The sequence below is a fragment of the Papaver somniferum genome, chromosome 8, assembly GCF_003573695.1.
Source record: "Papaver somniferum cultivar HN1 chromosome 8, ASM357369v1, whole genome shotgun sequence".
Lineage (NCBI taxonomy): Eukaryota > Viridiplantae > Streptophyta > Magnoliopsida > Ranunculales > Papaveraceae > Papaver > Papaver somniferum.
Genome location: NC_039365.1, coordinates 125,891,158 through 125,906,204, shown reverse-complemented (window position 1 = coordinate 125,906,204; position 15,047 = coordinate 125,891,158).

The window sequence follows — 15,047 nt, the reverse complement described above, 5'->3', positions numbered from 1 at the left end:
CCTATATTTCGAGGGTTCGATTCTGAGAACCCCTATACTCATGTAAGAGAGTTTGAACAAATTTGTCGGACTATGCAACCTGATCATATGTCCGAAGACTCTCTGAAATTGCGTTTGTTTACATTTTATTTAAAGGAAAGGGCCAAAACATGGTTTTACGGTTTGAGACCACAATCAATCAACACTTGGGACCAACTCACAGATCTATTTTTCAAAAAATTCTTTCCACATCATAGGACCATCGCTATTCGTCAAAGTATCAATTGTTTTTTCCAATTGGATGAGGAAACTGTTTTTCACTATTTTGAACGTTTTAATGATTTGTTGAGCGAATGTCCGCACCATGGATTTGAGAAGTGGAGACTTGTCGTCATCCTCTATGAGGGACTAGACTTTAAATCTCGAACCATGGTTGAGTCTATGTGTAATGGTAAATTTCTTGATAAATCTGTGGATGATGCATGGAAATTTTTAGCTGAGATTGCAGAGAAAACCCATCAATGGGAATCTATTAGGGAAACAGGGACAACACCACATGGTATGAGTCACCCCCATGAGTTAGAGTCTTATTCTTGTGATAGCTCCGACCTTAGGATTGAAAATTATCCTAGATTGCAAAATCCCTATCATGATGATGATGATGATTATGATGTTATGTTAGAAGAACATGTCTATACTGAAAATGTTATGGAACCTTTGGGTTCAAATACATTAGGCTTCTCTGCCTCGACCTTCATGAATGATGTTTCTTCTAGTATTCCATATACATGTGATGTTGATACTGATTTTGAGCATGTGCATATGTCCTATGAAGATGACTTAGGTAATATAGAATCTTCTGTTGACACTAATATGCATGAAAATATAATTGTTGTGTCTGATTCTCTACCTGGGTCACGTTGTGATGTTTCCACTGATTTGCCGATGCATGAGAATAATTCTTCTGATGATGTTGATGATTCTGATTTGTGTGAGCATGGTGAGCATGTTGTGACACTTGTAGAAGACTTAGGAGATGTTGATGTGATTAATAATGATGTGTCTATCTTCCTACATAAGTCACAATCCGATGGCCTTCCACCCAACCTAGATTTGGTTTGTACCCATATTGTCAAACCGACTTTACTGAGAGTCCCTAATCTAGGTTTGGAACTGTGTGCTTCCCAAGTCCTTTTGGACTATTTTGCATCTAAGTATAATATCTTTGAGGAGCCACAGTTGGAATTAGCATGTTTGCCCGTCCCTAGCACAGTTCATTTCGAGCTAGACCTTGTGCATGATGAACCCCCAAAACTGCGAGATTTTGTTTCCAAAATTTTATCCGTTGAAAAATCCAGGTTTGGGGGTAGCTCATTTTGTTTCACAGTTCACTTGCTTTCCTATTATATTTGTGTGAAGCTGTTGAAACCTCTACACTTTGTCTTTTGGGTTGATCCTCAACTCTTTAGATTGTTAGTGTATGGTGAATTTTTGTATATAATCCAGTAGATAAAATTTCTTAAAAACCTTTTTGTTCCTTTTGTATATATTTTGCTAATCCAATATGATCTCGGCTGACATATGTTGGATTCTTGCCTTGAATAACGGAGTTCTAATATTGCTTTCGCCGAAATCGGGTATTCTCTTTCCTTTTTCTCTACTCAACATGATCCTCTTCATATGTTGTATTATAATTTTGTTCATATTTTGAAACATTGAGGACAATGTTTAGTTTAGGTTTGGGGGTGAAAAGTAGATACTTTGATAATATGCCATAATTGAAAACAAGAACTCCTTCTTTTTGAAAAAAATGAAAAATGAAAATAAAAAATTAAAAATTGAAAAAAAAAAAAAAAAAAATGGAGCTCATTTACCTTGAAATGTTGACTCTTGTGCAAATATGTAATTATTAGGAGTCTTAGTCTAGATATTTAGGCACCCTGATTCTAGCACAATTCACATAGTGATAAGAAATTTGCACGCGCACGATCTACCAATACATGTATAGCCTCGATCTTCAAGGTGTTTGATAGGAAGTCACGATTGCCAATCACTTTAGAATACTGAACGAAACTTGACTAGCTTGTTCTTTGGTTGGTTGGGATAGAAGGTGGAGGTTACATTAAGAAAGACAACCATCGAATTTAACTGGGTGCATCAAAAAGGGCTACCTCTTGCAAAGTGTCATGTAATCTTTTTTTCCTTTTGTATATGTATCAAAAGTGTTTCTTATAAAAAAAAAAAAAAAAAAAAAAAAAAAAAAAAAAAAAAACGATGTATATATTCAGAAAAAAATATCAGAAAAATACAAAAAACAAGTATTTCAATTCCATCCTCTCTTGTTCCAAAAATAAAAGAGAGTAGTCAATGTAAATAAGAGTCATGTAAATAGTCATTTTGTTGTTTCATTGTAATAAGCAAGGAGGGTGTATGCCATTGATGTACAACGCGAGTAATTGTGAAATACCTCCAACTCATTCACAATTCTCGTAAAGTCCGGACAGCTAGCTAGATTTCGACCTTGGTTCTTAGCCTGAGAAACTATCTCTTGGTGATTAGTAGTCATAACATCCGATCTTTCTTTACACATGTGTAGATACACTTTACACTCTTATCACATGTCTTTATTTGTTATCAGTGCTAGGATTGTGCCTTTGATAGCTAGATTGACATCTCCATTTTGCTGTGAGCTTAAACTGACTTGCACAAGTCACATTTGATGGAATCTGAGCTTATATTTTGACCTAGAACTTTGTAGGTACGTTCTAAGCAAACCTTCACGAGACTTCAACTCGTCCACTAGGGACACTTAGTGGTTTAAAAGGCTTAGTGCATACGCTAAATGCATTCGAGAGACCAGCGACAGTGGTATAGGTAGGATTTCCTTAGTTTTGTTTTACTTGAGGACAAGTAAAATTCAGGTTTGGGGGTATTTGATGAGTGCTAAAAAGTGCATATTTGTATATCTTTTTGTTGGCATTTAGCTCATCTTTTGTGCATTAATTCTACATTTTATCCCATATTCTGTATTTTCGTTGTTTTCAAGAATAAATAATTTTCTTTATTAATTTTGCATTTTTAGGTACTAAATAAATCCTGGTTACCTCACGGAGCGAAAAGAGCAAAGGAACGGCAAAGACTCTCGATAGGAGGAAGCGAAGAATGATGTTTGCAAGAGCCGGATCAACTAGAAGTGGGCTTGAAGAGGAAGAATTGTTCTTAAAGAAGATATGGGCTTGGCATACCCAAGGCCCAAAACCCTTAACCAAATCCATTTCCATTATCCATACCCATTTCCATGAGAGCCGTCAGATTGGATCCATCTCATCATCCAACGGTCGCCTCATCATTGTGCATCAAAATCCGAAGCTCCTGTCAAACACTATAGTACCTAACTCCATCTGAAGCCGTCCTTTTTGCTGCATTTCCTCATCCTACGGTCGCTCCAATATCTTCCCATCTCACCGTTGGATCCACCTACCATCTTCACATCCGACGCGTTTCCTCGCAAATCATCACCCTTTGCCACACCCGCTCAACACCCTAACTTCCAAACCCATCGACCTCAAGCCAAACACCCCCTTCTCCCCAAACTGTCGACCTCTTCTTCTCTTCCCCAAACTTCCTCTCTTCCATCACCTGCAACCCCTTCACCACCACCATGCCCTGCCACTCCGTGCGAACTACCTTCTTCCCCGACCATCACAGAGACGCTGTCTCAACCACCATCACCTCCCCTACCTCAAACCCATCTCCCTATCCTAGTTATTTTCCCCATCTCACAACCACTGAAACCCTAGGTTTTGGGGTGAGTAAAATAACTCGAACTAGGGAACAATTAGAGCATCAGAGGCGTCAATTGAAGGCATAGAAGGACCAGAAGAGGCAGAGAAGAAATGGGTCGACCGTTTTGAGTGATTTGTCACATCAAATTAGGTAAAATATCTAACCCTAATTTTGAGAATTTGGGGGAAAACATTGTAAACCCTAATTTTGAATTCTGGGTATAAATAGAAGGTGTGGGTGTGTGTTGTAACCATGTCTGGATTAGCCAGAGCACCACCTTAGAGGCCTGGACTAGCCAGTGCTCTCTACTGTTACCTCTTGTTTAATTTCAAATTCAGTAATTTCAATTGTATTTGTTCACCATGTCTAGTGTGTTTGAATTATCTTGTATGATGAATGCTTGTGTATGTAATATGTTGAGCATGAGCTAAATTGTTGCAGCTGAGGTTTAGATGAAACCTCAGTGCACTGTCTGATAGTGGAATGCTAGGTTAGAGCCTTAGTGCATTGTTTTGATTGAGCAATGGGAAGAGACTAATGCTCATAGTGCCTGTGATTGATTGTTCTGTCAAAAGACAGTCAATGCTAGGGGCAAACTAGTGAGCAAATTAGTTTTCCTCCCATTCTAGATGTATGCATAGGATATTCAACTCAACCTAGGATCACATTGTTTGGCTAGGACACAAAGGTGGACTCTAAGCCTTAGCTTAGACCACAATACCTTATTTCAGTCACTTACAATTTCAGTCTTGTTTTGCTTCCTGTTCAGTTTATCTCCTTACCTGTTTTGCTTGTTTAATTTCTTGCAATTTGTAGCTGTTGTGCACTGAAATCAGTGCACAAACTCACCCCTGCCCTTGGCTCACAGCCTTGGTTCCATGCTGTTTTGTCATCTTTGCTTTGTTAACTGTTTTGGTTCTTTGCAATTGCCATATTACTTTGCCTTGCTCACTTCCATAGTGCCTTGTCTCCATTGCTAGCTTAGGAAAATTTCTTGTATGCTCCCACTCCCTGTGGACTGATACCTTGCTTACTCTCTATACTAAAACTTGGCCTTGTATACTTGCAAGTCTTTTGTGTGTCGTTCCCAAGCACACCAATACCCTTAATGAAATCTATAGAACAGCTCAAGCAATCATCATAAAATTCATAAGAACATTCATTGAATCTTTAGTTTGAATACAAAATAACAAGAAAACTCTAACTTGGAGAACAAATAATCTTTCTCTCTCTCCTAAATTCTTGTCTAAACTCTCCAAAAAGATCTCTCCAATACAAGGTCGCTCGGTCCCTTATATAGGGATTTACATAGTGGATGACAGCTAATAAAGCCCTTATTTTCGGATCTGGCGTGCGTCATTAACGCACGCTTACATTGACTCTTTTCGCACGTGCTCTATAACATCGCGTGGCTCTTCACACTTTTCTCGTGACTAAGTTGGCGTCATTCTAGATGTACTGTATGTGGTTGCCTTCACTCACTCCTGATGGTCGTTATTTCGCATGTCTAATAGGTGTGTGGTATTTTACTCCTACAAAATAGGTATTAATCGGCGTCGCTTAGTAGTATTATCTTGGTTTCTTATTTTTCTCCTTTTCAAAATCAAAGGTTTATGTATGATTCTCCTCTTGATTTTTAGGGCTTGATACATGAAGTGACTTCTCCTTGAGAAGTTTGTATTGGCTAGTTGGTCGGAAGATTGAGGCAAGTTATCTTTAGACTCTTCATTATCGCAGATTTAGGAACCAATTTAACTTGATATTGAAAGAAACCCTAGCTAGACTCCAATCACTCCATGCTATAACAATCGAACACATTAAGAGCAATGAAATACTTAGTTTAATTTTGGTTATTGTTGTGTTGATGATCGTTTGTGATTATTTTAAAGGAGTAGAATGACTAGTATCTTGGTTATAAATTTAATTCGAACGCGACCAAGTTACATTGATGAGTTGTTTCCTAAATAAATTAATAATGAATTTAGGTTTTAGTGATTATTTGAGGATGAAAGGTAGATAAGTTCTTGTACTGATCTAGTGTTAGCTAATGTAATTGTGTGTAATGAATGTACAGATCACTTGTCACTTATATGCTTAATTTTCATGTACTTGGCAAGAATACTGGTAGTAATATGCTTGTCCTGTGGTAGATTTGATGGTGTGTATTTCTTTTTGTTGGTTTTACTCATCTTCTGAAATGATAATTGTTCTTTGAACGGTGATAATTATTGGTACTAGTGATTTCATGTATAGCACGTCACAATATGGTGGACATTTTGATGTCTTTTTTTAACCTTTAACCTTACATAAGTATTTATTTTTATAGTATATATATCGCACTTGAGGAGGTTAGTGTAGTGCTAGATTGTGTCCCTTAAGTTGTCACTCGTAGTATGAGAAATGATCTATAGATTTGTTCGTGCATCAGGATTGTGTAGTGACCGTGTATTGGATGTGTACCGTACATTTTTGTGTAGGCCAAAGTAGTGTATTACTGTGATGTGATCGTAATAACCGTATCGAAATGTATTGTATTTGTACTGTACATTTCTGTGTAGGATAAAGTAGTGGCTTACTGTGAAGTGGTCATAGTAACCGTTTCGAAATGTATTGGATGTGTACCATACATTTTTGCATAGGTTAAAGTAGCGGCTATCCAAGATGTGGTCGTAGTAAACCCATTGAGATATGTAGAATGGTTACTGTACATTTCTACGTCTCCTAAGGTTATAGGTTTGGTGGGATGAGTTTTGGTAACTCTATTTATAGGTATCATATATTCTAGTACGTCGAATATGTTGTGCTGGTGTATAATTGAATTGTACAATTTTGTCGGTGTAGATTCTTGTATTTTATCGTTTTCTTTCGAAATTGATTGGTCTTCATACTATATTATTTTTCCTGTTTTTAGATGAGATGAGTAAGTACGATAGCTCTGTATTATTTTTTGTATTATGTGTATCAAACATGCGTATAAAATGTTTGGATTAAGATTAGTAGTTGGTTGTTTTTTTGTAGTTGCTAATTGTTCGAATTCTTTCTTCCAAGTACTTTGCTTGATTATTTTAGTGTCGTTTATAAATTTTAGTTCGTACTAGTTATGTCTTTATGTCCCCAAGTTAAGTTGCATTATTAAATCTTATTTTAATGCAGATTTCATGGAGAACTTGCTCGGAACTTAACTCATGTTGATAATTTGTACAAGTTTTAGTATCGATAAGGTGGTTGTTTGATTTTCTTGTCTAGGATGGATTCTCCAAGAATATGTAGTTGAGGATGGGCATTTGTATTTTCCTTAATTAGTGTTTTAAGAACTTGTAATGAGGTTGTGGCATGGGTAAATGGAGTTTGAAATTTCTTGTACAATTGTAAATGTTTATCAAACTAATACGACATAATAATTTTGTAAGATGGAGTCGGGTGTTTCCTTTATATAATTTATTTATTTTGAAGTTTTGTATAATAAAAATGGGTAGACTTTCATCAAGAGTAAAGATTTTAAATTTTGGGTAAGTGTCTGTCGGGCTTATGTGAAAATGAGGGTCGTTACAATCCTGACGAACGTCCCAAAAAATACCCTATTAAACAATGGTGAAAACAACCAATGTAATACTGAGGAAAAAAAAAGAGAACTCCATGAAAAAGATATTGTTGAAAAAGATCCTATGGGAATCCAAAATAAATAAGTAATGAAAAGTGTTATATTAGGATTGTGTAGAGAATGAAAATACTCTATTAAACAATGGTGGAAGCAACCTACGTAATACTAAGGAAAAAAAAGAGAGAACTACATGAAAAACATATTGCTGAAAAATATCATATGGGAATCCAAAATAAATAAATAGTGAAAAGTATTATATTAGGATTGTGTAGATTGATGTAGTTTTTACAGTGGAAGTAAATATTCGTTGCTCGAAATTTTTGAAGATTTGGTTTTTGATTATTAAAAGAAAATACTAAGGCAGACTAATTCAATTTGATTGTTTTTAACCAAGGAGAGATGAATCTAGGGTTTTGGATTCCACTACTTCCAATATTTGTAAACTCAATAACAATTTCTTTGACAAGATACTCCTAGTTTACTCAAAGCAATTTTCGAACTCAATCTCATGCTTTGGAAGATATAACGTTACAAGCTCTCTTTTTTATGACTCTCGTCGCTATTCTAAGGCCTAATTTTCCCTCGCTTATAAAAAGATCGGTAGAAACTACCCAAAACAATTGTTATAAAACATGTAAAGAAGAGAGAATTTTTAATATATTAACAGGGGTGTATTGGATCAGGATTTATATGGATAAAAACAGATACTAATTTACCTGAATCTAGTGGATTTATAAGATTTCTTAAAAAAATCTTATAGATTCTTATAGATATATAATTTTGGATTATATTGGACTGAGTTAAGATTAATTTAGATTTATAAAAAGTGAAGATCATTTTTCCCTTTCAAAAAAAAGCCCATCAATAAAATTGAGGAGATGGTGGTGGTGTGTGGTATTTGTGGTGGAGGCGGTGGTTGTTGGTGGTGGTGGTCGGTGACGATGATCGACAGTGGTGGTGGAGCTAGTGTTGGTGGTGTGTGGTGGCGATGGTGGTGGTTAGTAGTGGTGGTGGTGGGTGGTTGTTGGTGGTCGGTGGCGATGGTGGTGCTAGTGTTGGTTGGTGGTGTGTGGTAGTGGCGAGGAAAAAGACATAGTATGATGTGATAAAAAAAACAAAAAAAAAATTTGTCCACTACAATCCGTGTAACTCTTGTGGTTTTGGTTGAGATTATAATGAGATAATAATATGCATAATTTTCCTACAAATATCCATAACAATCCTGATATATCCTTCTCCTCAACTATCCTAAGAAATCTTAAATGAATTGAATACCTCGGATATTTAAAGATTCCTGACATATCCTAATTGAATACCTCGGATATTTAATGAATCCTGACATATCCTAATTGAATACCTAAGAGTTTTTAGGATTGTTATATATCTATCTAAATCCTTATCCAATACACCCCTGTAAAAGCACAAAAATGGAGTATTTATTGTCAAAGAAAATAACTACTAAAATTCACTCATCGAAAATAGATTCTTCCAAAACCCTAGAAAAGAAATTTAGCTACTCATGGATTGAGAATTGGAGAAATTTTGATTATTCATTGTATTTAAAAAGTAATAAAAATAGCTTATAATGATTTCCAGTCCCTAAAGATGTTTAGCCACCAAGCTGTTACAATAGTTCAGCTACGAAAGATCTACTGCAACCAACACTTTATATCATATAATGGTTTTGTAGTTGATTAACGGCACTTTCTGCGACTGTATTTTTCATGTGTTGTTCTTCATATTCTTGGTAAAGCAACATCAGGAAGGATTTTTGTAACTTCTCTTTTCTTGATTCCTATCCATATTTCTTCTCCAAAGTATCTGTTTTTCTTCTCAAAGCTCCTAGAAACCTTTCCATACAAAATAGGGCCTTCAAATCTCCATAATATCTCGTCTTCAATTCATTATTCTTCACGGGAATATTCTTTCATTTTATTACAAATTCCTGCGATTTTCTTTCCTTCGGTGTCTTCTCCACGCATATGTTATACACAGAAATGCACCAACATGTTGCCAACACCTTCCAAGTCGTGTTTAATTCCTCCAGCCACACGTAATTTTCCCAAGTTTAGAAAATCATACCTGATAAAACTCTTCTTCCCTGTTTTGCTTTGTCTCAATGATTCAGCCCTGTTTTCTCGAATCTAAGAGACTTACCATCTTTGTTTTAATGTAACAGGCAGGTACGTATCTATTGGAATGATTGAGTCTCACCCAAACTCTTCACAGGTCCAAACAAAATTTCCCGGAGAATAAAGAAATCCGAGCCCACTATTTTCTTTAAGTTCATGATTCCAGCCAAACTTAACCAAAAGAAAACCCATTAACATCCATGTTTCATCGAGAAGATCATACCTTTAGTCTCATTATAGCTCGCTCAAATCACAAACCCTAATTTGTTGCATTGAAAACAAATTTTCCCGCCAAAAACGGAATTCAAATTGGAGAATAAGGTTGCCCCTTAACCAATCTGCTGGGGTGTCGATAATAATTAGTGTGCCCCTTAGTAATTAGGTGCCCCTTAACCAAAATTTGGGTGCCTTTAGTACTTTTCTGGAGGGGGTGCAAATATATCTTTTCTGGGGCGTTCCAACATGCTTCCAGGGTGCATTTAACGTATTGTTGTGGTCCCTCCAGTACTTTCTCCCGAGGGTTCAGATGCCAAAAATACACCACTTCTTCGAATTCTTCCACCAACAGGAGCCGTCTCTTACCTCTCAGGTCCACTTCTTCTCCTCAGTTTCTCTTCATCACTAAAGCTTCCATGCTTTTCAGACATAACTTGCATCACTAAAGACGACATGTTTTCAGATAAAGATGAAGAAATAAAAGCAGATAATAAGAAATAATTCTCCTCCAACAACAGTTGCACATGAAATGACACCTTAGCTCTTTTAAGCGACGTTTCTTCTTCTTTTGCTCCAAAGTACCTAAAACTCAAAATTAAACATAAGATACATAATTTACAGGAAAACTTAGCAAAGAAAGCATAAACAATAGATAAATATCAAAGTGTTTTAGACACCTATCAAATTCCCCCACACTTAGACTTTGCTAGTCCTCGAGAAAATCAAACTAAACTAATTTTAAAACATACAACTTCCTTTCTTTGAGGATACGGTCACACTTAGCATGTATATCAAGCCTTTAAACCCCTAGGTGGTCATAGTGGCCGAGTTATAGTCTCGGGAAGGTTTACAAGAGGTGTACCCACAAAACTTTTATTCCAAACCCTAGCTATCTGTGAAGAACTCAGGAATGACACTAAAGAATCTCCTTGGTTGGCATACTCTCATTAATCACAAGAGAAAGTACCCTGATGCGAATCATATTCATATATATAAGTGACAGAGTTCTACTCAGATACTCGCACTATGGACATCAATAATCGGAATCACACAACTTACAATGCCGGCATTGTAAGTTATTTATCGAGCACGCCGGCCACATGTTTCGGCATGGTCTTCATCACTAATACAATGTCGGTGATGTAAAAAAAATCACTCCTGACATGGTCTTCATCACTTCCAAATGTAAAAAAAAAAATCGTTTTCAAAGTGAGGAGCCGGCAGAGAAGGAGAAGAGAAATTGAAAGAGAGTGAGGAATATTTAGGTTTGATTTAGTTTATATTTTTTTAAAGGGTAGTTTCATATTTCCACCCCCAAAAAACACCCCTTAGTAGAAACTATTGGATGGGGATATTAATTTATATCCCCCAATTGCGCTTTCATCTAAAAGGCTCTCTTAAATGTAGCCCATGGATTTATTTATCTATAGCATATAAAATAAGTGATTTTTTAAACCAAACATACCTTTATAATTATTTACCATAACCCACAAATTATACACATCTATAATACAAAACATAATGGGTTTTTGAGCTTGGACGGCCGGATAACATTTTGAGGGACAACGTTGCATCCGACCATCCCAGTCTCATCCCAGTGAAAGACATCCGACGGTCGTCGTTTCTGTAACTCCTCTCATTATGAATCAAAATTTATTAATCTTTAATATTGCATAAACTCTCAGCTCAAGATATTCAAAGAAACATTAAATGAAATCATAATATATCATACATGCATTAATTGGATTTAGTGGTGGCATGATGAATCTAATGGGAAATGAGATTTATTTGTTTATTTCTATTCATAACTCATAAATGAGATACGCATACACACTATTACTAAAATGATTTATTGTGTTCGTTTTTGGATAATGTATATGAATAATTTTACAATGTATTTATAGACTGTTAGAGCATTGGTCTGTCGACCTCGCATGCGTTGCTATCTCAAACATGTTTGTCATTGTTAGTGATCAAAACTATAAGTCTTGATTTCTAGTCTATTATAGCTAAGTCTCGGACTAGGATAGAAAGTGTAGTTGAGCTCAAGGACTTCATGGCGATTCATCATACAAGAAGAAGAACTACTCAAGGAACCGGTGGAACTTCTCGACAAAAAGGTATGTGAAGACTTGAACTTATCAGTCACTCAAAAGTCTATCTACTCTATCTCCTACTCTTTGAGACAAGAAGTCGTATGCTATATATATAGACTTGGATTATACACATTTGGTATTACAAGACAAGTATACCTCGCCTATCTATATCTCGAAATATGTGTTGGTAAGCTTTTCGCTTCGATCAAGTTTATCTTTACCTAGTGACGAAAGTCATGATATGTTTCAATCAATTTGAAAATTGCTTTGATGAGAAATGGTGTAACAACTACATAACATCCTCTAAGAATGTTTCACTGATTCAAATGAGAGTTTAGATTACATAACCAATGGTGGACATAAACATTGTTGTGGAAACACATTTATGTATAAGTCCTATTCGTTGAACCAAAGTTTGCGAACTTTGCTGATCAAGAGAAACCGGAGAATGGCGTGAGCCAAGTCCGCGAACTGCCGAACTTCTCATCCCGAGAAATTCTGCTGGAGTTGACGAACTAGCTGCGTCCGCGAACCCAGTTCGCGAACCGGCGGAAAGTCTTTGTCGAGAATTTCTGCAGGAGTTTTTAAACTCTACCGGTTGCTTAAGTCCGCGAACCTAGTCTGCGAACTTGAGAAAGATTATATATCTGAAGATGATTTCTGAACTTAAACTTATAAAGACTAAGGAATTCAGTTTGCAAACCGTGGGTATAAAATTTCATGAACCGATTCGAGTGAATCAAATCATCTTTGCTTCAATTGTGTCTTGTGTAGTACATAAAATTTTCTTGCAGTTGAACAACTCTCTTAACTAGTTCATCTGAGTTATTTGAACTAGTTATGGTGAAGAAGAACATGGTTGATATGAAATGCTCATATGGCTAACCTTTTGGTTGACTATTATTGAACCAACAATGCACACATTTGGGTACGGTTAACAAACCTAGAGGCGTTCAGTTCAAGTGTGTATAACAAGATAAGTTTTCGATCTAACGGTTGAGAAATATTAGCTTGAATCTAAATCAGGTTTTCATCTTACGGTGGATATTTTTTTCTTTGTAACCAAGACAAAACCTTGATTTGAAAGACTATATATAGGAGACACCTAGTATTGTGCAAAACTAATCCCAACACCTTATGTGTGATACTAGTTTGCATACTAGAGTTGATTTTCCTTTAACCCTCTGGTTTTATTTTTTAAACCAGGTTAAACGACTTAAAGACTTCATTGAGATTGTGAAGCCAGGCCGATACTACTTTTATCTTAGTTGTGTGATCTGATCTTTCATCTTCTATCGTACGAGTACAATCATATTGATTGGCTTGAGATTTGATATCTCCGATATGCAAGATATAAAAAGTAATCACAAACACCTTTGTCTCATCGTTTGTGATTCCACAACATCTTGTTTCGTTACCATACGATTAAGATTGTTGTGAGGTGATTGATTAATCTAGGATGTTCTTCGGGAATATAAGATCGGATTATCAATTGGTTCTTGTTCACCTTGATTATTATCAAAATATGGAACAAAACCTTTAGGGTTTATCTGTGGGAGACAAATTGATCCTTCGATAGACTTGTCTGTGTGAGACAGATTTGTTTATTGTTAAAGCCTGCGATTTTGGATCGTAGCAACTCTTAGTTATGGGTGAGATTAGCTAAGGGAATCAAGTGCACAGTATCCTGCTGGGATCAGAGGCGTAGGAGCATAACTGTACCTTGGATCAGTGGGAGATTGATTGGGGTTCAACTACAGTCCAGTCCGAAGTTAGCTTGGAGTGGACTAGTGTCTGTAGCGGCTTAATACAGTGTGTATTCAATCTGGACTAGGTCCCGGGGTTTTTCTGCATTTGCATTTTCCTCGTTGACAAAATTTCTGGTGTCTATGTTATTTCCATTTTCGCATTATATTGTTTTATCTTTATAATTGAAATAATACAGGTTGTGCATTTGAATCAATCAATTGGAAATCCGACCTTTGGTTGTTGATTGATATTGATTGATCCTTGGATATTGGTATTTGGTACCATCCAAGTTATTCCTTGTGTTTGATTAAAGACTCGATGATTTCTATTAGCTCGAGTAAATCAAAGCAAGAGAGAGATATTAACTCCTCGATATAATTTAATCTAGATTGAGTCTGACTGTCTAGTTTATTCTCTATTAAAGTATATTGGAGTCAGTCCATACATATTGCTAAGCGAAATATTGGGTGGTGTTGTTAGACCCCCGCTTGTTCAATTGGTATCAGAACAGGCAAACACGTTCAAGACCTTACAAGTCTGTGTTTGTAGCGATCTGACTCTATGGACAAGAGTAGTGTCTCTGATAAATGCATCACCAGAAATAAAAGCTCTGTCTCGTCTAAGTCTAATAAAGAGAAAGATACTTCAATCTCGAATATAGAAGAACCTTGTGTTCTGACGAGACAGATGAACACTGACATGTGTGATTCCGATTACCCTTCAAAAGAGACCTTCTCTATTAATGAACGGGAAACATCTGAAGAGAGTGAATTGATTCTAAATATTGCTAGAATCCAAGATGATAGATTTAATCGGTTAAAAAACCATGTCAATGTTCTTCTTGGTGTAATAAGAGACTGCAAATTCAAATAAAATACTGAAGATCATTCTTCACGTATGACTCTTGAGGCTGACCTGAAAAATGACGCCTTGGAAATTGAACATCGCTTGAGTAAACTCTCTATTCAAGGATGCTATAAGCAGTCTATTATACCAAGTACTTCTGTTACGACTGAAAACGTTCCTAAACCAGAAGTAATATCAGAATCCCTTCCTGTATGTGATTGTGTCTTCCTCTAATCAAGGAATCTCTAAACCACATGGAAGGAAGAAGTCTCCTAACAATGGTTGTAAAACTGTTTCTCCTGATCACCTCTTTGATCAAAAAGTATGCCTCTTTTGTAATTCAAAAGGACATGATGAACGAGAGAGAAAATCCAGGTTGAATGACAAATTTATTGATCGTCTTCAACACACCTTAGATTTGATTCTTGAAGGTGTAATTGACATTTGCATGTATAAACCAATTGGTTTTAGTACTCGCCCTGTGTTCTATACCAGGAAGGTCAGTTCAAGATGTTCCTAAAATGTTCAAAGGAGAGACAGTCTTCATAAATCATTTGATCGAAGAAGAGTTCATAAATATTCTTATGATAGAAAGGGAAATGATGTTGTTCTTGATGTGAAAAAGGTACCAGAAGAAAGAAT